This window comes from Chiloscyllium punctatum, chromosome 23 (genome assembly GCF_047496795.1).
Source record: "Chiloscyllium punctatum isolate Juve2018m chromosome 23, sChiPun1.3, whole genome shotgun sequence".
Lineage (NCBI taxonomy): Eukaryota > Metazoa > Chordata > Chondrichthyes > Orectolobiformes > Hemiscylliidae > Chiloscyllium > Chiloscyllium punctatum.
Window position 1 is genome coordinate 17651506 of NC_092761.1, and position 24571 is coordinate 17676076.

The following is a 24571-nucleotide window of genomic DNA, read 5'->3' on the forward strand; positions in this document are numbered from 1 at the left end:
TGTGTTTGTTACAAATTCAAATAATTCCCTGTTAATGCACTGTCTAATAATGTGCTATCACTCAGTATCTCTCCATCTGGTATCCCTCGCTGTGTGGGTCTATTTACTGCCTCTGTCAGCATTTCTCCCTCTTACAGATGGTCTGAGATCCTGAGTCAACAGAATTGTCCATTCCAGAGAGATGCAGCAGCACAGGCAAGGGATGGAGACTGGGATTATCGAGATCTCTGCTGCACTCAGCGCCACTCTGCATGTGTTCTCCTCATTGCATCAGTCTAATTTCCCATTCTGTCTATTTCTGTCTCATGCAGGTCATCAGGATGTTCCTAACTCCTGTCTCATCCATCACCTCATTGAAACTGGTTGGTCAGCCAGAGAGAGATGGAGAAGGAGATCTGGAACCTTCAGTAATTCCTGCAGTTGTTAAGATCGCTCACAGTAAACAGCACAGGGTGGAGGTAGTAGACTTCTATATTCAGACTTGGAAGACCGGACATAGATACAGAGCTGGGTAAGGAACAACAACATTCTAGGCTTCATTCCCACCATCTTGTGAGGGTCCTGCTTTCATCTCTTCTGTACTGGTCCTCAATGCGACAGCACAGGGGATCGCAGGCATCAATCCTGGCCTATGCTGTTTTAGTGATCTCTGTAATATTCTCCAGTCCCGATAATGCTTCCTCTGTTTGGAATCTCCTCTATGCCGCATCATTCTATGTGTCTTTGTCTCTGTCTCTGTCAGGTTCTCCAGTCCCTAACACCCTAATCCCTAACCTTCTGCAGTAGATACTAAATTCCTTCATCCCTGTAAACCCTAACAGGCCTGTCTATCCCTGTAAGCTTCTCCCACCAATACCACCCTCCATGTATTTGTCTTTAACCACCCCATCGGTACCTACCTATGTAACCTTCTCCAGCTCCTACAACCCTTCCTTAGCTGTGAAAAATTTGTAATCTCCTTATCCTTCTCCAATTCTTTGATCTTTATCTTGTTAAATTTCACCCTCATTCCCGACACCATACCCCTCCCGACCATAGGAACCTCTTTCAGTTTGTGCAACGCTCCCCATTTGTGTAACTGTCTCCAACCCAGTAACCTGGCATTCTCCATTGCCTTCCTATCTATGTAGCCTCCAGAGCCCAGAAGCCTTCTTATATCTGTAAATGTCTTCAGTCAAGACAACCTTCCATATCTCTGTTAGTATACACAATAATCTCCGAGATGAAACAGCCCCCTGTCTGTGCTTCTCAGTCTGCCTGCCTCTTCCTATCTCCATCCCTATCTCCAGAATCTAATCCAGCTCCCTCGATCTCTGTAAATTCCTTCAATCCCCAAATCCCTTTGTCCCACTGACATTCTTGAACAGATGTAACTCTGTATAACTCTTAACATGCTTGAGCCCCCGTAAGCCTCCCTATCTCTGTAAACTCTACTCTTCTGTTCAACCCCCCACTATTGAGGAATGACTCCCTGTATTCGCCATAAGGAAGATGGAATGACAGTGAACAGATATGATGGAACTGTCATTCTGGAAATGAAGCTGCAGAATGACCATCGCTGGGAAGTGAATACTGAAGGGTTGTTGGGATAGAGTCATAGAGTCTGAGAGATGCGCAGCATGGAAACCGACCCTTCGGTCCAACCCATCCACGCTGTGCAGCTATCCCAACCCAATCTAGTCCCAATAGGCAGACTAGGCAAAAAGCCAACACGTTATGAAGGAAGCATGAGGTTAATGCATTAATGAGACAGTCATGTAGATCTGAATATGAAAAGTAGAGCTGAGAATAAGCAAGTAGCAGCAACCTCTATCAGGAATTCTTTTGTAGGCTCCAAACAGTGATGGGAATGTCAATATAGTGACAGTCGGGACACTGAATGTACTTATGGCAAGGGCAATACAGTAACTGTGTGTGACAGTGGTCTCCATGCCGACTGATACAGCAACGAGCCTGTTGGATTGAATTTGTTGGTGTGAATATAAATGGCAGAATTGTAAGGGTGTACGAGGGGTGTACTGGTATAGGGGATATGGTGTATTTGAATTATCAGAAGCCTTTATGAAAGTTTCAATAAGGGCGAAAGAGTAACTTGGGAGAGAATAGGGCCCCTTAAAGATCAATAATGTCACCCATGTGTGGAACCAGAGGAGATGGGTGAGATATTAGACAAAATAGTGTTGTCAGTATTTACTGTGGAGAAAGACATGGAAGCTCGGGAACGTGGGGAAATAAATAGTGATGTCTTGGAAAGAATCCTCAACAGAGAAGAGAAAGTGCTGGAATCTTAAAACAAATAAAGGTAGATCAGTCCTCAGTAGCTCATTAGGTCGATCCTAGAATATTGTGGGAAGCTAGGGAAGAGATTGCAGTATCCCTTACAGAGATATGTATATTATCAACAGGCACAGATAGATGTTGGAAGTCTGGAGGTTGGCTAACGCTGTTCCATCACTGAAGGACTGCAGGGAAAAGCCAGGAAATTACAGCTCAGTGAGCCCAGTGATGGGGAAGTTGTTGGAGGAGATTCTGAGGGAAAGGACCTCCTTACATTTACAAAGGCAAGGGCTGATTCGAGATGGTCAGCATGGCTTTGTGAGTGGAAAACCACGTTTCCCAAACAGGATTGACTCTTCGAGGAGGTGGCCAAAGATAGATGAAGGCAGAGCAGTCAACGTTGTCGACATGGACTTTAGCATCTAATCAAGAGGAAGAAGGAAGCTTACTTAAGGTCGAGGAAGCAAGGATCAGACAGGGTTCCAGAGAGTTACATTGGATGGCACGGTGTCTCAGTGGTTAGCACTGCTACCTCATAGCACCACGGACTCCATTTCGATTACAGCCTTAGGCGACTGTCTGTGGGGAGTTTGCGCATTCTCCCTGTGGGTTTCCTCCAGGTGCTCCGGTTTCCCCCCCACAGCCCAAAGATGTGCCAGTTTGGTGGCTTAGCCTTGCTAAATTACCCATAGTGTTTAGGGATGGGTAGGTCTGGTGCATTAGTCAGTGCAAATGGAGAGTAATAGGGTGGGGGAATGGGGCTGGGTTGGATATTGTTTGGAGGGTTGATATGGAGGTGTTGGGCCAAATGGCCCGTTTCCACACAGTAGGGATTCTCTGAAGGTACCAGGAAAGAACCAAGAGATGGACTTAGGGCAACTAGAAGGGTGCATGAAAAAGCATTGTTGGGAAGGATTAAGGAAAACCGTGAGGCATTCTCCATTTATGCGAGGAACAAGAGCAAGGCCAGAGTGAGGATAGGGCCGGTCAGGGATAGTGAAAGGAACTTGTGCCTGGAGTCACAGGAGGTAGGGGAGGTCCTTAATGAATACTATGCCTCAGTATTCACTGCTGAGAAGGGTCTTGTCGTTTGTGAGGACAGCGTGAAACAGGCTAATGTACGTGAACAGGTGGATGTTAAGAAGGAGGATGTGCTGAGAATTTTGTAAAAGATAAGGACAGATAAGTCGCTGAACCAGACTGGATGCGTCGAAAGTTACTACAGGAACCGAGGGAGTGGATTACTGAGCACCTGGTGATGACCTTTGCAGCCTCACTGTCCACTGGAGTCAGACCAGATGATTGGAGGCAGGAAAATATTATTCCCTTGTTCAGGAAAGGGAATATCCTGGGAATTGCACACCTGTCAGTCTTATGTCTGTGGTATGCAGATTATTGGAGAGGTCTCTGGGAGACAGGATTTATTATTCCTTGGAAAACCATAGTTTGATGAGAGATAGTCAGTATGGATTTGTAAGGGGCAGGACATGCCTTACAAGTCTTATTGAATCTTTAGAGAATGTGACAAAACATCTTTATGGCTCATTCAGAAAGTATAGAGGCATGGGGTACAGGGAAACCTGTCTGTCTGGATACAGGATTACTGGCCCACAGAAGACAGAGGGTGATGATAGATGGAAAGCATTCATCCTGGTGCTCAGTGACCAGTGGTTTTCTGCAGGGAGAGGTTACAGGACCTCTGCTGTTTGTGAGTTTAGGAATGACTTGGACGTGTGATTAAAAGAGGGGTTAGTAAGTTTCCCAATGACACAAAGGTTGGTGGAGTGGTTGATCGTGTGGAGGGCTGTTGTAGGTTGCAACAGAACATTGACAGGATGCAGAGTTGGACTGAGAAATGGCAGATGGAGTTCAATCTGGGAAAAGTGTGAAGTCATTCATTTTGAAGATTGAATTTGAATGCAGAATACAGAGTTAAAGGCAGGATCTTTAGCAGTGTGGAGGAAAGAGGGATCTTGGGTTCCAAGTCCATACATCTCTCAAAGTAGCCACCCAAGCTGATTGGCTTGTTAAGAAGCAATATATTGTGTGGGATTTCATTAGTTTGGGGATTGAGTTTTAAAGCTGTGAGGTTATGCTGCAGCCCTATAGAGACCTAGTTCGACCCCACTTGGAATATTGTGTTCAGATTTGGTCCCTTCATTGCAGGAAGGATGTGGAAGTTTTAGAGAGGGTGAAGAGGAGATTTACCAGGTTGCTGCCTGTACTGGAGGGCATGTCTTATGAAGAAAGGTTGAGGGAGCGAAGGCTTTTCTCATTGGAGTGAAGAAGGATGAGGGGTGACTTGGTAGAGGTGAACAAGGTGATGAGAGTCATAGATAGAGTCAATAGAGAGAGATTTTTTTAACCCTCATATAAATAGTCATTACAAGGGGGTATAATTTTCGGGTGATTAGTTGATGGTGAAGGGGAGAATTCAGATGTAGGTTCGTTACATACAGAGTGGTGGCTGAGCGGAATGCACTGCCAGCGGTGGCGATAAATTAGATGCATTAGGGACATTTAATATACTTCTGGATAGGCACATGGATGATAATAAAATGAAGGGTATGGAAGTTAGAGTCGTAGAGATGTACAACATGGAAACAGTTCAGTCCAACCTGTCCATGCTGACCAGACATCCCAACCCAATCTAGTCCCACCTGCCAGCACCCGGTCCATATCCCTCCAAACCCCTACTATTCATATACCCATCCAAATACCTCTTAAATGTTGCAATTATACCAGTCTCCACCACTTCCTCTGGCAACTCATTCCATACACATACCACCCTCTGCATGAAAAAGTTTCCCCTTAGTTTTTTTTATATCTTTCCCCTTTCATCCATAACCTATGCCCTCTAGTTCTGGACACTCCAAACCCAGGGAAAAGACTTTGTCTTTTTTTCCCTATCCATGTCCCTCATAATTTTGTAAACCTCTATAATGTCACCCCTTCGTCTCCGACGCTCCAAGGAAAACAGCCCAAGTCTGTTCAGCCTCTCCCTATTGCTCAAATCCTCCAGCCCTGGCAACTTCCTTGTAAATCTTTTCTGAATCGTTTCAAGTTTCCCAACATCTTTCCGATAGTAAGGAAACCAAAATTGCACGCAGTATTACAACAGTGGCCTATCCAATGTGTTGTACTGTCGCAACATGACCTCTCAACTCCTGTACTCAATACTCTGACTAATAAAGGAAAGCATACCAAACGCCTTCTTCACTATCCTATCTACCTGCGACTCCACTTTCAAGGAGCTATGAACCTGCACCTCAAGGTCTCTTGGTTCAGCAACACTCCCTAGGACCTTACCATTAAGTGTATAAGTCCTGTTAAGATTTGCTTTCCCAAAGTGCAGCACCTCGCATTTACCTGAACTAAACTCTATATGCCACTTTTATTTTTGATCTTATGGTCGGATAAAAGATTGGCATGTCATCATGGCCGAAGGGTCTTGTTCTGTACTGTTCTGTGTTCTACATGTCGGATGGTAAGCTGGGTAATTAGCTCAGATGAATGTAAAACGTTATAGCGTTCAGGAGGAGTTAGTCAACTGGACAGAAAATTGGGCTTGATGGTTGTAGACAGAGGGTTGTGGGAGAGCTGTTGTTTTTCTGACTAGAGGCATGTGACCAGCGGTGGAGTGGTTCCACTGTTGTTTGTCATTTGGATAAATGGTTTGGATGGGAATATTGTTAAGTAAGTTAAATAAGTTTTTTGGGTGACACAGAAATTGGTGGTAAACAGGACAGTGATGAAGGTTATCTGTGATACAACAGGATGGACAGTACTGCTGAGATAGTGAGCTGAAGAATAGCTGATGGAGTTTAATTAGATAAACGTGAAGTGTTCCATTTTGGTGAAACAAACCAGGGTGGGACCTGTACAGTTAATGTTCGGGCCCTGGGTAGTGTTGTCAGTCAGTGACCCAGGGATGCAGGTACACAGTTCTTTGAAAGTGGTGTCACAGGTAGACAGGCTGGTGAAGCAGGCGTTTGGGGTGGTTACCTCCATTGGGGAGAGCATTGAGCATAGGATTTGGGATGTCATGTTGTATCTGTACAAGACATTGGTCAGGTCACAATAAAAGCGTTGTTGATCAGTGGGAAGAACACATCTGGTTCACTGACCTCCTTTTGTGTAGACCATCTGACATTTTAAACTGGCCTGACTAACATGTCACTCCAGACCCATTGCAATATGACTAACTCTGAGCTGTCCTCTGGGTAATTAACAGTGACTCCCACATCCCATGAATGAATAAATAAAAATACATATGTCCCTCTCTACCTCTACAAACCCCTCCAGCTGCAGCAAACTGTACTGGCTTTATAACATCGTTCAGGCCCTGACCACTCTCTGTAACACTCTTACCACCTCCGGCACCTTCACCTCTCCCTGTTCCATTTGTGACATTGAACCCTGACACTGATTCCCTTTCCCACTGCTCAACTCCTGCTGGCAGACCCTTTGCAATCCCTTTAACTCTTACTCCTAAAACACTCTCTCACTTCAGGATTTTAAGTACTTTTTGGTGATCTTCTAAGCCTCATAATCTAATATGATACATTTTGTCCTAAGTGAGGCGCCAGTGGGAATTTCTTGCTGAGGTTTTGTCTGTTTCAGTGTAATGTTCTTTTGTTGAGTGATTTACACTGTCCTTTCAAATGTTTTCCACTGTCCATTTACAGGCACATATTTCAATCTGTTTAGCCTATTTACCTTGGTCAGTTCTCCTCTCAAACCCATGTCACTGGCTGTTTTTGTTTCGAGTTGTAGCATGTCCTTCTGTGATTCACTTTAAAACTTTATATTACTTTAAACTGAACTTTATCACAATTTCCCTGAGTATCTCTCCAGGTGACATTACTCATTCAATAAGTTACATCACACAACGATCGCTCTGAGATAGTTATGTCCCTAGCCAGTTGCACAATTTATTATTCAAAGAAACACTGAAAAAAAAATTCTCTGAACTAATCTTCCAATATCACTGTTGTTAGTGTGACTGTCCCAGATTATGGGAATATTGAAGTTTCCCAAAATTATCACAAAGTGTTTGTTAAAAAATTCCAATGAGTTCCTGTGTAATGCAGTGATGAGAAATGGAATGCTGTTCGATGGCGTAAAACTGTTCTGCTGTTTGTGTCCTTGGCAAGTAGTAGCCAGAATTTACATTCAGACTGACTCTACTTCATGATCTGAGGTCAAATGATTTCTCTGTACTGCCTTTGTTATCCATTATTGTTAGCGTTACCCATTTTCCTGGGTTTCCACAAGGTTGTGATCCATTGAATATTTATGTCCACCTTTTGTTCGCCCTGTAACCACGTCTCTCTGGTGTCTAAATTTCTTTTATCTCTGTGTCACAAATCAATCTACCATATTGAAGAGAGTTAAAAATCACACATCAGGTTATAGTCCAACAGGTTTAATTGAAAGCTTTCAGAACAACGCTCCTTCATCAGGTGAGAGTGGAGGGCTCGATCGTAACACAGATTTATAGCAAAAATTTACAGTGTGATGCAACTGACATTATACATTGAAAAATTGATTGTCTGTTAAGCCTTTCATTGTTTAGAATACAGTGACAGTTTCACTTCTTTCATGGGTAAATCACAAAACATTTTTTTAAAGTTGCATTCTCGGGTTAGCTGTTAACAATGGTGATAGCTAGACAATATGTTGAAGGTGTTAGCCCCCTGTGTTCTCTGTCTATGCCCTGATATTTAGATTGATTCTAATCTAAAAAGTGAGATAAGAGTTTGACATAAATTCATGCAGTTTTTGAGCTCAGAGTTCTCCATGAATGCATGCAGTTTTTGAGCAAAGTACAATGTAATTCTGCAAGTACAAATTCACCCCACAAAATATGTGTGTCTGTGGGTCTTTGTCTGTCTGTGTGTGTCTGTCTGGGTGGGGGCTGTGAGTGTGAGAAAGTGTGTGTGTAGGAAGTGCAGAGTGTCTTAAGTCTGTGAGAGTGGGAGTGTGTGTGGGTGTCTGTGTACCCGTCTGTGTGTACCTGTCTCCGTGTGTATGTGAGTGTGTGTGTGTGTGTGTGTGTGTGTGTGTGTGTAGGAATATCTGTGTGTGTCTCGTGCAATCGTGATCACCTGTAATGTGACATGAACCCAAGGTCCCGATTGAGGCCCTCCCTATGGGTACCGAACTTAGCTATCAGCCTCTGCTCAGCCACTTTCCTGTGCTGCCTGTCCCGAAGTCCACCTTGGAGGATGGTCACCCGAAAGTCCGAGACTGAATGTCCTGGACCACTGAAGTGTTTCCCAACTGGGAGGGAACCCTCCTGTCTGTTGATCGTTGTGCGGTGCCCATTCATCCATTGTCGGAGCCTTTGTTTGGTTTCCCCAATGTACCATGCTTCCGGGCATTTTTGCCTGCAATGTATAAGATAGACAATGTTGGCTGAGTCACATGAGTACCTGCCATGTCCAAGGTGGGAGGTGTTCCCACACGTAATAGTGGTATCTATATCCACAATCTGACACGTTTTGCAGTGTCCACCGTAACAGGGTTGTATGGAGTTGTCCTGAGGGCCATCCGCTTTATCCTCGATTACAACGTCTTCACTGTCCACTATGCCACCCTCCAGCCTTTCCAGCACATCACACATGGCTATCAATGGGACAAATATCTTTGCTCGGGGCTCCACGATGTTCTGTGATGCACTTAATCAGGTCCTGGGTTTTTCCATAGCTTTGTGTTTTAAAACCTTCTATAACATGCACTCTTTTCAAGTCATAGAGATGTAGAGCATGGAAACAGACCCTTTGGTCCAACTCGTTGATGCTGACCAGAAGATGTAAATAAATCCATCCCATTTACCAGCATTTGGCCCATGTACTTCTAAACCGTTATTATTCATATACCCATCCAAATATCTCTTAAATGTTGTCATAGTATCAGTATCTGCTACTTTCTCTCTCAGCTCTGTGTGTATAAAAAAGCTGTCCCTTCAGTGCCGTTTAAACCTTTCCCCTTTAACCTTAAACCTATGCCCTCCAGTTTTGGACTCTCCAAACCCTGGGAAAATACCTTGAATGTTTGCCAAATCCATACCCCTCATGTTTATATAAACCTCTGTCAGGTCACCACTCAGTCTCCGATGCTCCAGGGAAAATAACCCCAGCTTATTCAGCAACAACCCTGGGAACATCTTGTAAATCTTTTCTGAACACTTTCAAATTTCACACCATCCTTCCTATAGCAGGGAGACTGGAATTACAGAGAACTCCAAATGTGGTCTAATGTATTACTCTTGTTCCCTGAGTTCCCCAGTCTTTGTCCACAGTAAGTTCTGGAGGGAAAAATGTGTTTAAGGTCTTACCCATATCCTGCTGTTCCACACATCAGTGGTCTCATTGATCTTTAAGAGACAGCATTTTGTCTCGAGTTACTCTTTTACTCAATATATTTATACAATCACTTTTGGATTCTCCTTATCATTCTCTGCATGTACACTTTCTGCAATCCTGATTTCTACCCAAAATGTATTCCTAAAGTCCCTGTGATCCTCAGGGATTCCCTTGATCCAGCTGGCTAGACCTGACACGTGCCCCCTTTTCCTTGACCAGACCCTCAGTAGACAGCCAGTGTTTCCGAATGCTGTCAGCATTGACCTGCACACAAACAGGTGGTGATTGCTCAATTTATCTCACTTTTAAAATATTCCTCACTTGCCAGACTTCCCTTTCCCTGCAAATAGACTCCCCAATCACCTTTTGAGAGTTCCTGGCTAATATTCCTGGCCCCATTGTATAACTTGAACCTGTGGACCAGCCCTGTCCTTTTCCATCGCTATTTCCAAGCTAATAGACTTGAGTCACTTTGGCAAAATGCTTTCCCACTCACACCTCAGTCCCTTTCCCTACCTTAATTCCCAAGGGGAGGTCAGGTTTTGCCCCTTTCTCTTTTCAGGCCATTTACATATTGATTGGGAGTTTTCTGGAACACAATTACCAAATTCCTCCCTTGCAAACACTGAACACTGGCCGTTCCAGTCTAGGTTTGGAAAGTTTAAAAACCCCAACCATAACAGGCCTATTATTATGATTGATATTTGAGATCTCTTGATATATTTGTTCCTCAGTCTGCCACTGATTATTCGGGGTCAGTAAGACAATCGTGTCAGAGTGATGACCCATTCTTATTTCTCAGTTCCACTAACATAGCGTCGCTGGGTGATCCCACAGGAATATCCTCCCTAGGTACTGATGTAATGATTCACGTAATGAAAACCCACCACCACGCGTCCTCTCTTGCCTCCCCTTCGATGCTTCCTGTAGCATCTCCACCTTGAAACAATGAGCTGCCAGTCCTGCCCCTCCCTCAGATTTGTTTCTGTAATAACGATAATATCCCAGTCCCATGTTCCAATCCATGCCCTGAGTTCATCTTCCTTAGCTGTCAGGCCCCTTTCATTGAAATAAATGCAGTTTACTCATCAGTTCCCCCTCCCCCATTTCCTGCTATGTTCTTGCCTGCCTTGTCTGCTGAAATTGCTGTCTTTAACTTGTGCACCAACCTCAATCTTCTTTCTGGCCTTATGACTGTTTAAGGTGCAACACCCTGCCAGATTAGATTATATCCTCTCAAGCAGCTCTAACTATTCGCCCCATCAGGATGTGGGTCCCCCTCCTGCTCCCAGTTCAGGTGCCTTCCCCACCCTGTCTACCTGTGCTGACACCTTCAGACATCCAGGGACTTGCCCACCAAGGTCCTGGTGTTACTCAGTTCTCCAGGAGGACCTACCCTTCATGATGTATATCCTTTGCTTATGAGACTTCCCACAGTGCATTACCTCACAGTGATCAGAGGTAAACTCCATCTGCCATTACTCAGTGTGTGTACAACTCTGAGTATGACTAACTTCATCCAGTCTCCCCAACCGTCCCTACCTGTAATTGTCGAGAGAATGCACAACCCTCCCTATTGCGTTAACCTCCTCCAGTCCCTCTCATGGACACCATCATCTATAAAGCTTCTCCTGTTCCTGACTATAGTTTCCTCCTGTTCCAAAAAACCCTTGTGAACTTTGTGACCTCGTCCAATCTCTGCAGTGCTCTGCATAATCAGCCTCACTGTGACTGGAATCTGGCTTCAATTCCAGCCTTGGCCAACTGTCTGTATGGACTTTGCATGTTCTCCCCCCGACTGTGTGGGTTTCTTCCGGGTGCTCTGCCATAGTCCAACATTTGCATGATACGTGGATGGGCCGTCATAAATTGACTGTAGTATTCAGGCAAGTGTGGTTTAGGTGAGTTCACCATGAGGAATGCAGGGTTTATTGGACAGGGAGAGGGATGGGTCTGGTTAGGATGCTCTTTAGAGGGGTTGGTGTGGACTTGTTGGGCCGAATGGCCTATTTCCAGACTGTGGAGATTCTATTCAGTTTATTGTCCAGTCCTGTCAACCATCCCTGTCTCTTGATCCTTGCCTCATCCCCAATACTCGAGGAGAAAGTGAGGACTGCAGATGCTGGAGATCAGAGCTGAAAATCATTTCCTGAAGAAGGGCTGATGCCCGAAAGGTCGATTCTCCTGTTCCTTGGATGCTGCCTGACCTGCTGCGCTTTTCCAGCAACACATTTTCAGCTCATCCCCAATACTCTCCTTATATGTGTAATCTCCAACAGTTTCTAAAACATTCCTTGCTGATGTAAGCTTCTCCAGTCCTTACCATGATTGCTATGACTGTCATCTCTTCCTGCTTTTAGAACCCTACCTATAACTGTTGACATTTGTTACAGCACTCCCAATCACTGTTCCATCCTGAAAACCCAAAAACCTTTATCTCTCTGTAAACCCATCTGGACTGTCTGTACTTCCTTTTGACAATCCCGTTCTGAGACTTTCTCTATATCAAAAAAGTCATTAAGTGTAGGTAACCCTTATTATTGTAACCTCCCTCCAGTCTTACAGCACTGAGGATCTGTAGAACCTCTTTTCAAACCGACAGCCATCTCTGTGTCTGTAATCTCCTCCAGTCCCCATAATACATTCTCTCTGAGCTCCTCTGTAGCCCGTTGAACACTCCCTAACACTGTCTGTATCAGTGTAACCTTCTCCAAAAACACAACCTTCCCTATCTGTGTTAATCCCTACACCAGTCCCTATCCCTCTAAGCTCCGTCTAACAACACAACCCTCCATGTTTGTGTATTCACCTTCAGTCCGTACTCACCCCCCTATCTGTGTAACCTTCTCCATGCATTTTTTGCTACAGTCTCTTCAACTGCCCTTTTAAGTTTAATATTTTCCAGTCCCGAAAACTCCCCTCTCTTTAACTTTCTCAGGCCACACATCCCTCACTATCTGTGACCTACTCCTGTTGGAGAACCCTCCCTCTGTGAACTGCTCCAACTCTTCAACTCTCCATAAGCTCCTGCAGCTCTTCCAGCCCTCCCTATCGACCAAACCTCTTCCAGTCCCTAAAACGCCATCAGTCTGTGGAGACCCTACCACCATCCCTATCTGTGTTATCCTCTCAGGTCTCTGCAACACTCCCGATCTGTAGATCCCACTCCAATGCCTGTGCTCCTCCCAGTCCTGTTCCTGCAAGACTCATTAACAATGTAACATCCTCCCGTCACTATCACCCACCCTGTCAATGTAAGCTCCTCCTGTATCTCCAAACGTTTACTCATCCCCATAATCTTCTCCAGCTCTTACCCCCATCTGTGTAAACATCACTCTCCACTCGAACCCTCCCTACCGCAGGAACTTCCTTCTGTTTGTGCTATGCTCACTTATCTGTGAAACTGTCTCCAACCAAACGTGCTACTCAATCTCAAAAAAAGAATCCAGATTCCACAGCCTCCATGTCTAAATAACCCCCAGAACCCATGCATTCCTATATCTATAAACATGTTCAGTCACGATGACCCTCCATATCTCTTTTTGATCTGCCAGGTGATACACATCTTTTTATCTCTGTAATCTGCTCAGCTCCCTAAAACAGTCCCTGTCTGTGTAATACAGCCCTGGCCTACAAACATCATTATCCCTGTAAACTTCTCTATCCCTCCCAACATTCCCAACTCCATGAACCCGTCAGCCCTACAGCGCTGCATATTCCTTTAGCCTCCGATGGCTCTATGGTCCTCCTTCCCTGTTAAACCACCTCCAGTCCCCACGTCCCTCCCAGTCTGGGTCCTCTGCTCCAGATCAGACCATTGCTGTCTCTGTAAACACCTCCACTCCTGACAACTCTTCCCATTTGTGTAACTTCGTTCAGACCACATACTCTCCAGCTTCCTGAATTCTCTTCCTGCCATTGCAACCAAAACCACATGTTTATGTAACAACCTCCAGTGCTTAAACCTCCCCGACTCAGTAACCTCTTGAACTCTTAAGGAAACACATAAACTGTGAAACCTCTCATTTCCCTACAATCCTCCCTCCCTCCTGAAATGCCTTCATCACCACGAAAACTCACAATTACTGAAGCCTCCTTTTGGCACTGCAACCCTCCTAATGTCTGCAAAATCCTCCTGTCCTGATATTCCTCTCTATCTCTGTAATCCCCACCAACCTCCAGTGCCCTTCTGGGGAACATGGCAGAGGAGAGAAGATTTGTAGCGTCAGGACCATATTACAGAGGTAGAATTCTGGGAATTACAGATTTAGTCTAATGTTTGTGGTGTGCAGATTATTGGTGAGGACTCTAAAGAAAGGATTTTTGACAACTTGGAAAGACATAGTTAAATTAGAGACAGCATGGGTTTGTGAGGGGCAGGTCATGCCTCACAAACCTTATTGAATTCTTTGAGGATATGACAGAATACGTTGATGGCTCATTCAGAAAAGAAGGATGATTGGGATGCAGGAAAATCTGTCTGTCTGGATACAGGATTGGATGGCTCAGAGAAGACAGAGTGTGGCAGCAGATTGGCAGTATTGAGTCTGGAGCTCAGTGACCAGTGGGGTTCTGTAACAATCAGCTCTGGGACTCTGCTCTCTGTGATTTTTGTAAATGACTTGGATGTGGATCTTGGAGAGGGGGTTAGTACGTTTGCCAATAACACGAAGGTTGGTGCGTCGTGGGGAATGTGGAGGGCTGTTGTAGGCTGCAATGGGACATTGGTAGGACGCAGAGCTGGGCTGAAAGTGGCAGATGGAGTTCAATCTGGAAAAGTGTGAAGTGATTCATTCTGGAAGGTCAATTCTGAATATAGAATCCAGCGAAATACTTGGCATTATGGAGGAACAGAGAGATCATGGGGTCCATGTTCATAGATCCCTCAAAGCTGCCACGCACGTTGATAGGGTTGTTAAAAAGGCATATGTTGTGTTGGCTTTCCTTGGCAAGGGGATTGATTTCAAGAGCCGTTGAGTTTTACTGCATCTTTATAGCGACCTGGTGAGACCACACTTGGAATATTGTGTTCAGTTCTCGTCCCATCTTTACATGAAGGATGTGCAAGTTTTAGAGAGCGTACACAGGAGATTTACCAGGATGCTGCCTGGAATGGAGGGCATTTCTTATGGAGAAAGTGTGAGGGAGCTAAGGTTTTTCTCATTGGAGTGAAGAAGGGGGTGGGGTGACTTGGTAGAGGTGAACAAGGTGATGAGAGGCACAGAGAGAGTGTATAATCAGAGACTTGTTCTCCTATGGCATAAATGGCTATTACAAGGCGGCATAATTTTAAGGAGATTGGAAGATGGATAAGAGGATAGAGAATATTAGGTGGTTGGATGGACTGCCAATGGTGGTAGTAAAATTAGACACATTCGGGACATCTAATAGACTCTTTGACACACACATGAATAGTAGTAAAATGAAGGTATGTAGATTAGTTTGATCTTACAGTCGGATAAAAGGTTGGCATAGCCTCATTGCCAAAGGGTCTTGGGCTGAACTGTTGTGTGTTCTGTGTTTTGTCGAGTAAACTGGGTAATAAGCTCAGATCAGTGTAAAAAGGATATGGCATTCAGGAGGAGCTAATGAACTGGATACAAAAATTACTTGATGGGAGGAGACAGAGGGTGGTGGGAGACATGTTTTTCTGACTGCAGGCAAGTGACCAGCGGTGGAGTGGGTCCACTGTTGTTTGTGATTTGGATAAATGGTTTGGATGGGAATATTGGTTTCCTGGTAAGTAATTGTTTTGGGTGTCACTGAAATTGGTGGTAACGTGGACAGTGAAGAAGGTTATCTATGATACAACAGGATGGACAGTACTGCTGGGATAGTGGGCTGAAGAATAGCAGATGGAGTTTAATTAGATAAAGGTGAGGTGTTCCATTTTGGTGAAACAAACCAGGGTGGGACTTGTACAGTTAATGTTCGGGCCCTGGGTAGTGTTATCAGTCAGAGACCCAGGGATGCAGGTACACAGTTCTTTGAATGTGGTGTCCCAGGTAGACAGGCTGGTGAAGCAGGCGTTTGGGATGGTTACCTTCATTGGGGAGAGCATTAAGAGTAGGAGTTGGGATGTCATGTTGTATCTGTACGAGATATTTGTTGGGCCACCATAAAAATATTGTTGATCAGGAGGAAGAACTCCTCTCGTCACTTACTTGCTTTAAGGAAGGGCATTAAATATTCTAACCTGGTCTGGCCAACATTTGACTCCCGACCCACAGCAATATGGCTGACTCTGAGCTAACCTCTGGGTAATTAGCAGTTGGGTCAAAGAATGTTAGTCCAGGCAGTGACACCCACATCCCAGGAATGAATAAATAAAAATCCATATGTCCCTCCCTACCTCTGCAAACCCCTCCAGCTGCAGCAATCCGTCCTGGCTTTGTAACACGGTTCAGACGCTGACCACTCCCTGTAACACTCTCACCATCTCCAGCACCTTCACCTCTCCCTGTTCCTATCGTGTCAATAAACCCTGACCGTGGTTCCCCTTCCCACAGCCCTCCTCCTGCGAGCAGACCCATTGTAATCCATTAACATTTACTCCTAAAACACACTCTGACTTCAGGATTTTAAGTACTTTTTGGTGATCTTCTCAGCCTCATAATCTAGTATGATTCCTTTTGATCTGAGTGAGGGATCAGTGGGAATTTCGTGCTGAGGTTTTTACTGTTTCAATGGAATGTTCTTTTGTTGAGTATTTTGCATTGTCCCTTCAAATGTTTTCCACTGTTCATTTACAAGCACATATTTCAGTCTGTTTAGCCTGTTTACCTTGGTCAGTTATCCTCTCAAACTCATGTCATTGGCTATTTTTGTTTCTAGTTGTAGCTTGTCCTTTCTGTGAGTCACTTTAAAACTTTATATTTCTTTAAAATGCACTTTATCACAATTTCCCGAAGGATCTCTGCAGGTGACATTACTCATTCACTAAGTTTCATTACACGGTCGCTCTGCGATAGTTATGTCCCTTAACAGTTGCACAATGTGTTTTTCAAAGAAACACTGAAAAAAAATGAACCGAAGTCCTATACCAATATCAATTTTGACCGTGTGATTGTCCCAAATTATAGAAATATTGAAGTTTTCCAAAATTATCACAATATCTTTGTTAAAAAATTCCAATGAGTCCCTTGGTAATGCAATGATGAGCAATGGAATACTGTTCAGTGGCTAAAACTGTTCTGCTGCTTGTGTCCTTGGCAAGTAGTAATTTACATTCAGACTGACACTACTTCATGATCTGCAGCCAAATGCTTTCTCTGTAATGTCTTTGGTATCCATTATTTTTAGTGTTAATCATTTTTCCTGAGTTTCTGCAAGATTGGGAACCATTGAATATTTTTGTTCACCCTGTATCCATGTTTCCCTGATGTCTAAATCTCTTTTTTCTCCGTGTCACAAATCCATCTACGTTATTACAGTGACGTTGCCCATTAAAAAAACATAACTTACTCTTTCCCACAATCTTCTGTCACAAATCTTTTCGCTGATATACATTTTTAGTTAAACTCTGCCCCTTCCTGTTCCTTTCTGCTTGTCTTCAGCCACATTCCCATACTGTTCCATTGCTTCGCCTTTTCTCTTTGGATTTGGAAAGCTCCTTTCACCGGAACCCTGTCCCTGCATCCTCTCTGTCAGTTTAAAGCCCTGTCCATAAACCTACCGACATGATCAGCCAGGACCCTGGTCCCAGCACAGTTCCAGTGGGACCATCCGAATGGATTATTTATTAAATCAGGTATGGGATGTGGGTGTCTCTGGCTGACCAGCCTTTCTTGCCCAATCCTAGCTGCCCTTGAACTGAGTAACTTGCTTGGTTTTTGAAGAGGGTAATTGGGAGTCAAATACTTTGCTGTGGCTATGTCGTGCAGACCACGTGATGATGGGCAGATGTCCTTCTCTGAATGACATAGCAGCCTGGGATACCAGCAGCGGTGTTTGTGCAGTGTGTCCAGGAAGCTTTTCCAACTCAGTATGTAGATTGTCCGACCAGAGGGGAGGCCATATTGGATTTGGCACTTGGTAACGAACCGAGACAAGTAATGGGAGAGTTAGTGTGTGAACATTTTGGTGATGGTGACCACAATTCTGTGACTTTCACCTTGGTTATGGAGAGAGATAGGTGTGTGCAACAGGGTAGGTTTTACAATTGGGGGAAGGGTAAATACGATGCTGTAAGACAGGATCTGAGGAGCATAAGATGTGAACATAAGCTGTCAGTGAAGGATGTCGTGGAAATGTGGAACTTTTTCAAGGAACGGATATGACGTGTATGCACCTGTCTGGCAGTGAAGAGATGGTAGTGTGAGGGAACCTTGGTTGACGAGGGAGGTTGAATGTCTTGTAAAGAGGAAGAAGGAGGCTTACATAAGGTTGAGGAAACTAGGTTCAGACAGAGCGTTGGAGGGATACAGGATAGCCAGAAGGGAGCTGAAGAAAAGGATTAGGAGAGCTAAGAGAGGGCATGAAAAATCTTTGGCGGGTAGGATCAAGGATAACCCCAAGGCATTTTATGCGTATGTGAGAAAGATGAGAATGACGAGAACGAGGGTAGGTCCGATCAAGGACAGTAGTGGGACACGGTGTATTGAGTCGGAAGAGAAAGGAGTGGTCTTGAATGAGTACTTTTCTTCAGTATTTACAAACGAGAGGGACCATATTGTTAAAGAGGAGAGTGTGAAACGGACTGGTAAGCTAGAAGAGATACTTGTTAGGAAGGCAGATGTGTTGGGCATTTTGAAAAACTTGAGGATAGACAAGTCCCCCGGGCCTGACGGGATGTATCCTAGGATTATGTGGGAAGCAAGAGAGGAAATTGCAGCACCGTTGGCAATGAACCTTTCATCTTCACTGTCAACAGGGGTGGTACCAGAGGACTGGAGAGTGGCGAATGTTGTGCACCTGTTCAAAAAAGGGTATGGGGATAACCCCGGGAATTACAGGCCAGTTAGTCTTACTTCAGTGGTCGGCAAAGTAATGGAAAGGGTACTGAGGGATAGGATTTATGAGTATCTGGAAATGCACTTCTCGATTAGGGTGAGGCAGCACGGATTTGTGAGGGGTAGGTCTTGCCTTGCAAGTCTTATTAAATTCTTTGAGGAGGTAACCAAGCATGTGGATGAGGGTAGAGCAGTGGATGTGGTGTACATGGATTTGATAATGGTAGGCTCATGTGGAAAGTCAGGAGACATGAGATAGAGGGAAATTTGGCCATTTGCGTAGATAAATGGCTAACCGGTCGAAGTCAGAGAGTGGTGGTAGATGGTAAATATTCAGCTTGGAGCCCAGTTACAAGTAGAGTTCCGCAGGGATCAGTTCTGGGTCCTCTGTTGTTTGTAATTTTTATTAATGACTTGGAAGAGGGTGTCGAAGGGTGGGTCAGTAAATTTGCAGATGATACGAAGATTGGTGGAGTTGTGGATAGTGAGGAGGGCTGTTGTCGGCTGCAAAGGGATTTAGATATGATGCAGAGCTGGGCTGAAGCGTAGCAGATGGAGTTCAACCCTGTCAAGTGTGAGGTGGTCCATTTTGGAAGGACAAATAAGAATGCGGATTACAGGGTTAACGGTATGGTTCTTAGTTAGGTGGAGGAGCAGAGGGATCTTGGGGTCTATGTTCATCGATCTTTGAAAGTTGCAACTCAGGTGGATAGACCTTATAAGAAGGCCTATAGTGTATGAGTGTTCATGAGCAGAGGGATTGAATTCAAGAGTCGTGAAGTGATGTTGCAGCTGTACAGGACCTTGCTTAGCCCACATTTGGAGTACTGTGTGCAGTTCTGGTCGCCTCACTTTAGGAAAGATGTAGAACCCTTGGAGACGGTGCAGAGAAGATTTACCAGGATGTTGCCTGGAATGGAGAATAGGTCGTACGAGGATAGGTTGAGAGTGCTAGGCCTTTTCTCACTGGAACGGTGAAGGATGAGGGGTGACTTGATAGAGGTTTATAAGATGATTAGAAGAATAGATAGAGTCAGAAACTTTTTTCCCGGGTACAACAAAGTGTTACAAGGGGACATAAATTTAAGATGAAGTGTGGGAGGTACAGTAGGGATGTCCGGGGTCGGTTCTTTACACAGAGAATGGTGGGGGCATGGAATGCGCTGCCTGTGGGAGTGGCAGAGTCAGAATCATTGGTTACTTTTAAGTGGCATTTGGATAGGTACATGGATGGGTGCTTAAGCTAGGAAAAATGTTTGGCACAACATTGTGGGCCGAAGGGCCTGTTCTGTGTTGTATTGATCTATGTTCTATCTATGTTCTATACATTTCATTGGGAACTGGAGATTTCTCCACCTTTCTGCCTGTGAAAACATTTAATACCTCCTCCTTATTGATCTTAACATATTCTGGAACCTCAGCATCCCAACTGAAATCCCCAGCTACAATGCCTTTCTCCTGTGTGAATACAGATGGGAAGTATTCTTTGAAGACCTCACCTGCTTTCTCTGGCTCCATGCACAGATTGTCCCTTTGGATTCTCACAGGCCTTCCTCTTTCACTGGGAATCCTCTTACTCTCACGATGCTGATAAAATGTCTGTGGCTTTTCCGCAATCGTATCTGCCAAATATATTTCATAACCATTGTTTGTCCCTCATTTTCCACAATCCCCTTGCACTCTCTATATTTGTGAAGGGCTTCACCTGATTTTATTGCACTGTATTTTCTTTATCAAACTCACGATATCACTTGATCAGTATTCCCTGGACTTGCTGCCTTTAATATTCACTCTTCAAGGAGCACACTACCCCAGCGTTCTCACTGCATCACTTTAAAATACTCCACTTTTCTAACATGGACCCAACTGCAGGGAGTTCCTCCCAGTCTATGTTTGCCAGATCCTCTGTAATGATCGTGATACTGATAGGAGGCACAGTTGTGAGGGGGACAGACAGGAGACTGTGTGCCTCCAGAGGAGAGCTCAGGATGGTGTGCTGCCTCCCAGGTACCAGGGTCAAGGATGTCTCTGAGTCATTATTGAACATTATGAAGGGGGAGAGTGAACATCCAGAGGTCATTGTGCACATTGGTCCACATCACAGAGGTAGTCAAATGGTTGGGGCCCTGTGAAATGAGTACAGGGAGTCAGATGAGAAGTTAAAAAAGCAGGATATTGACCTTAATGATCTTCAGATTACTCCCAGTGCCAAGTGCCAGTGAGGATAGAAATAGAAAGGTAGGCCGGATGGATGTGTGGCTGAGGAGCTGGTATAATGGGCAGGGTTTTCAGTTCTTGGGTCATTGAGATCTCTTCTGGGGTAGAGGGGCCCTGTACAAAGGGGATGGTTTGCACTTGAAGCAAAGGGGCACAAGTATCCCAGGGAGGAGATTTGCTAGTGTTACCCAGGAGGATTTAAACTAGTTTGGCAGGGAGTTGAGACTCTGAGTGAGAGAGGGACCATCGAAAAGTCAGGGGAAATACATCAGCCATCAAGAGCAAGTTACCTATTCAGGATATCCAGGGGTACAGTCGAGGGAGGAGAAAGATATCTAGTTTAAAGGGCATTTATTTCAACACACGAGGCCTGACTGGTAAGGCAGATGGGCTCAGAGCATGGATTAGCTCTGGGGACTGGGATATTATAGTCATAATAGAAACATGGCTGAGAGAAGGGCAGGACTGGCAGCTCAGTGTTCCAGGATAAAGAAACTACAGGTGTGACAGAAGGACAAGTAAGTGAGGAGGGGAGTTGTCCTTTTGATTCGGAAGGACATAACAACTGTTCATCAAGACAATTCTGATAAGCAGTCATCAAATGAGGCCATAAATTTAAAAGTTAGAAACAAAGAGGGGATGATCAGTCTGCTGGGATCATGTTCTCGACCCTCAAATAACCAGCAGGTACGAGAGGAGCAAATGTGTAGTGAGTTTGCAGGTACCTATAAAAATAATAGAGTAGTATTGGATGGAGATTTTAACTTCCCCTGGATTGACTGGGTCACCCAGAGTGTAAAAGGCCCGTACTGGGTGGAATTTGTAAAATGTGTCCAAGAAGGTTTCCTCAATCAAGACGTAGAGGGCTCTATGCTACTCAGGCGGGTGCAACACTGGACCTCTCCTCAGAAAACCAGGCAAGTGACTGAAGTATCTGTCGGAGAGCACATTGCGTCCAGTCACCACAACTGTCTTTGTTTTAACATAGTTGTGGAAAAAGATCAGGCAGGTTGACAGATTTAGGTCTTAAACTGGAACTGGGCCAATATTGGGGCCATTCAGCAGGATCGAGCAGGGGTTGATTGGGTGAAGGTAAAACTCACACGACACTAGGGTATAGTCTAGATGGTTTACAGAGGAACCTCAATTATCTGAACGAGATGGGCGGGCACTATTTCGTTTGGTTAATTGATTATTCGGTTAATCGATTCAATACCTTTCCTCTGGGGCTCGGTGTTTTCAGTTCAGTCTGCTCCCTGTTCAGATGACTAGGCAGCAGCAAGCCATGAGTGAGCCCCCACACCCTGTCAGACCCCAAAAACACACCCCGCTCACCTCCAAACCCATCCAACACCGCCCCCACCCGACTCTCAACGTCACCGACCCAACAGCAAATCCTGCCCCCAAAACCATCTGATCCCACCCTCCACCAGCCACCTGCTCCCACCTGCCAGACACATCCTACATCACCCTCAGCCCATCCCCAAATCCGTTCAACACCGCCCTCCCCGCCCACCACATCCATCGTCCAATCCATGTCCACGCCCATGCCCCCGTAAGTGTTACCTCGGTAAGCGGATAGTGAAGAAGGTGTTTGGTATGCTTTCCTTTATTGGTTAGAGCATTGATTGTAGGAGTTTGGAGGTCATGTTGCAGCTGTGCAGCACACTGGTTAGGGCACTTTTGGGATATTGCATGCAGTTCTGGTCTTTTTCTTATTAGAAGGATGTTGTGAAACTTGAAAGTGTTTAGAAAAGTTTTACAAGGATGTTGTCAGGGTTGGAGGATTTGAGATATCGGGAGAGGCAGAAACGACTGAGACTGTTTTCTCTGGAGCGTCAGAGGCTAAGGGGTCACATTCCTGAGGTTTATAAAATCATGAGGGGCATGGATAGGACAAACAGACAAGGTCTTTTCCCTGGGGTAGTGGAGACCAGAAATGGAGGGCGTAGGTTTAAGGTGAGAGATGAAAGATTTAAAAAGGACCTAAGGGGCAACCTTTTCACGCAGAGTGTGGTTTTGTAGGGAATGTACTGCCAGAGGAAGTGGTGGAGTCTGGTACAATTCCAGCATTCAAAAAGCATCTGGATTGGTATATGAATAAAAAGGGTTTATTGGGATATGGGCCAAGTGCTGGCAGATGGGACGAGATTAGGAAAGGATATCTGGTCGGCGTGGACGAGTTGGACCAAAGTGTCCGTTTATGTGCTGTACGTCTCTCGGTCTGTCTGGCTCTAAATGTTTTCCACTGTTCATTTACAGCCTGACATTTCAGTCTGTTTCCCCTGTTTACCTTGGTCAGTTCTCTCTCAATATCATATAATGGACTTTGTTACTGATGCTCGGGTGTGATTTATGGTCACTTTAAAATGTCATAATCTCTTTGAATTCCGGTATAATTTCTTGGAGGATCTCGGTGTGATATTACTCACTCACTCAGCTTCATCACCCAATGGTCGATCTGAGATAGTTACATCCCTAGCTATTTGCACAATGTGTTATTCAAAGAAACACTGACAAAAACATTCAAGCAGGATTTCGGATAATATCACTCTTGCCAATGTGTCTGTCCCTGATTATACAAAGACTTAAGTCTTCAAAAATTATCACACCTCCTTTGATACAATTTCTAATGAATTCCTGTTTAATGCAGGGATGAGCAATGAAATACTGCAAGGCAGCATCTCCGAGACACCACACTCTGCGTGAAAAGGTTGCCCCTTAGGTCCCTCTGAGACTCCGAGGCAGCATCAATCAACCAAACGACCCCGTGGCCCAACATTTCAACTCCCCCTCCCACTCTGCCGAGGACATGGAGATCCTGGGCCTCCTTCACCGCCGCTCCCTCACCACCAGACGCCTGGAGGTAAAACGCCTCATCTTCCACCTCAGAACACTTCAACCCCAGGGCATCAATGTGGACTTCAACAGCTTCCTCATTTTCCGTTCCCCCACCTCATCCTAGTTTCAAACTTCTAGCTCAGCACTGTCCCCTTGACTTGTCCGGACTTGTCCGTCCTGCCTAGCTCCTTTTCCACCTATCCACTCCACCCTCTCCTCCCTGACCTATCACCTCCATCTCCTCCCCAACTCCACATTGTGCTCTATGCTACTCTCTCCCCACCCCCACCCTCCTCTAGCTTTTCTCTCCACGCGTCAGGCTCACTGCCTTTATTCCTGATGAAGGGCTTTTGCCCGAAACGTCGATTTCTCTGCTCGTTGGATGCTGCCTGAATTGCTGTGCTCTTCCAGCACCACTAATCCAGAATTTGGTTTCCAGCATCTGCAGTCACTGTTTTTACCAGCATAAAAACTGTTCTCCTGCTTGTGTTTTTGACACATAGCACCCAGAATGTGTATTCAGGCTGATTCAGCTGCATAATCTGAGGCCAAATGCTTTCTCTGTAATGCCTTTGTTATCCATTAGTGTCAGGATTCCCATCTTGCTTTTGCATTCTGCCTGAGATCCTGTAAGATTGTTTACTGTTGAATACTTATGTTCTACCTTTTGTTCACCCTGTAATCACGTCTGTCTGGTGACTAAGTCTCAATTATCTCTGTGTCACAAGGCTATTACGTTATTGTAGATACTTTGTCCATTCCAAATCAAAACAACATTATAATTACCTCTTCCCCACGATGTCCTGTCACAAACCACTTCATTGATGTACAGTTTTAGTTAAACTCTGCCCCTTCCTGTTCCTTTCTGCTTGTCTTCAGCCACATTCCCATGCTGTTCTGAGGCTTCACATTTTC

The 24571-nt window shown here is 44.9% G+C and overlaps 1 long non-coding RNA gene across 1 annotated transcript in view; it reads left to right on the forward strand.

The window, feature by feature from the left end:
• The first annotated feature begins 315 nt into the window (after positions 1-315).
• Positions 316-24571, forward strand: part of LOC140493965 (uncharacterized) — a 30739-nt gene continuing 6483 nt past the window's right edge. The window contains exon 1 of the long non-coding RNA XR_011963809.1: positions 316-511. This is a non-coding gene — a long non-coding RNA (uncharacterized lncRNA). The remainder of the gene's footprint in view (positions 512-24571) is intronic.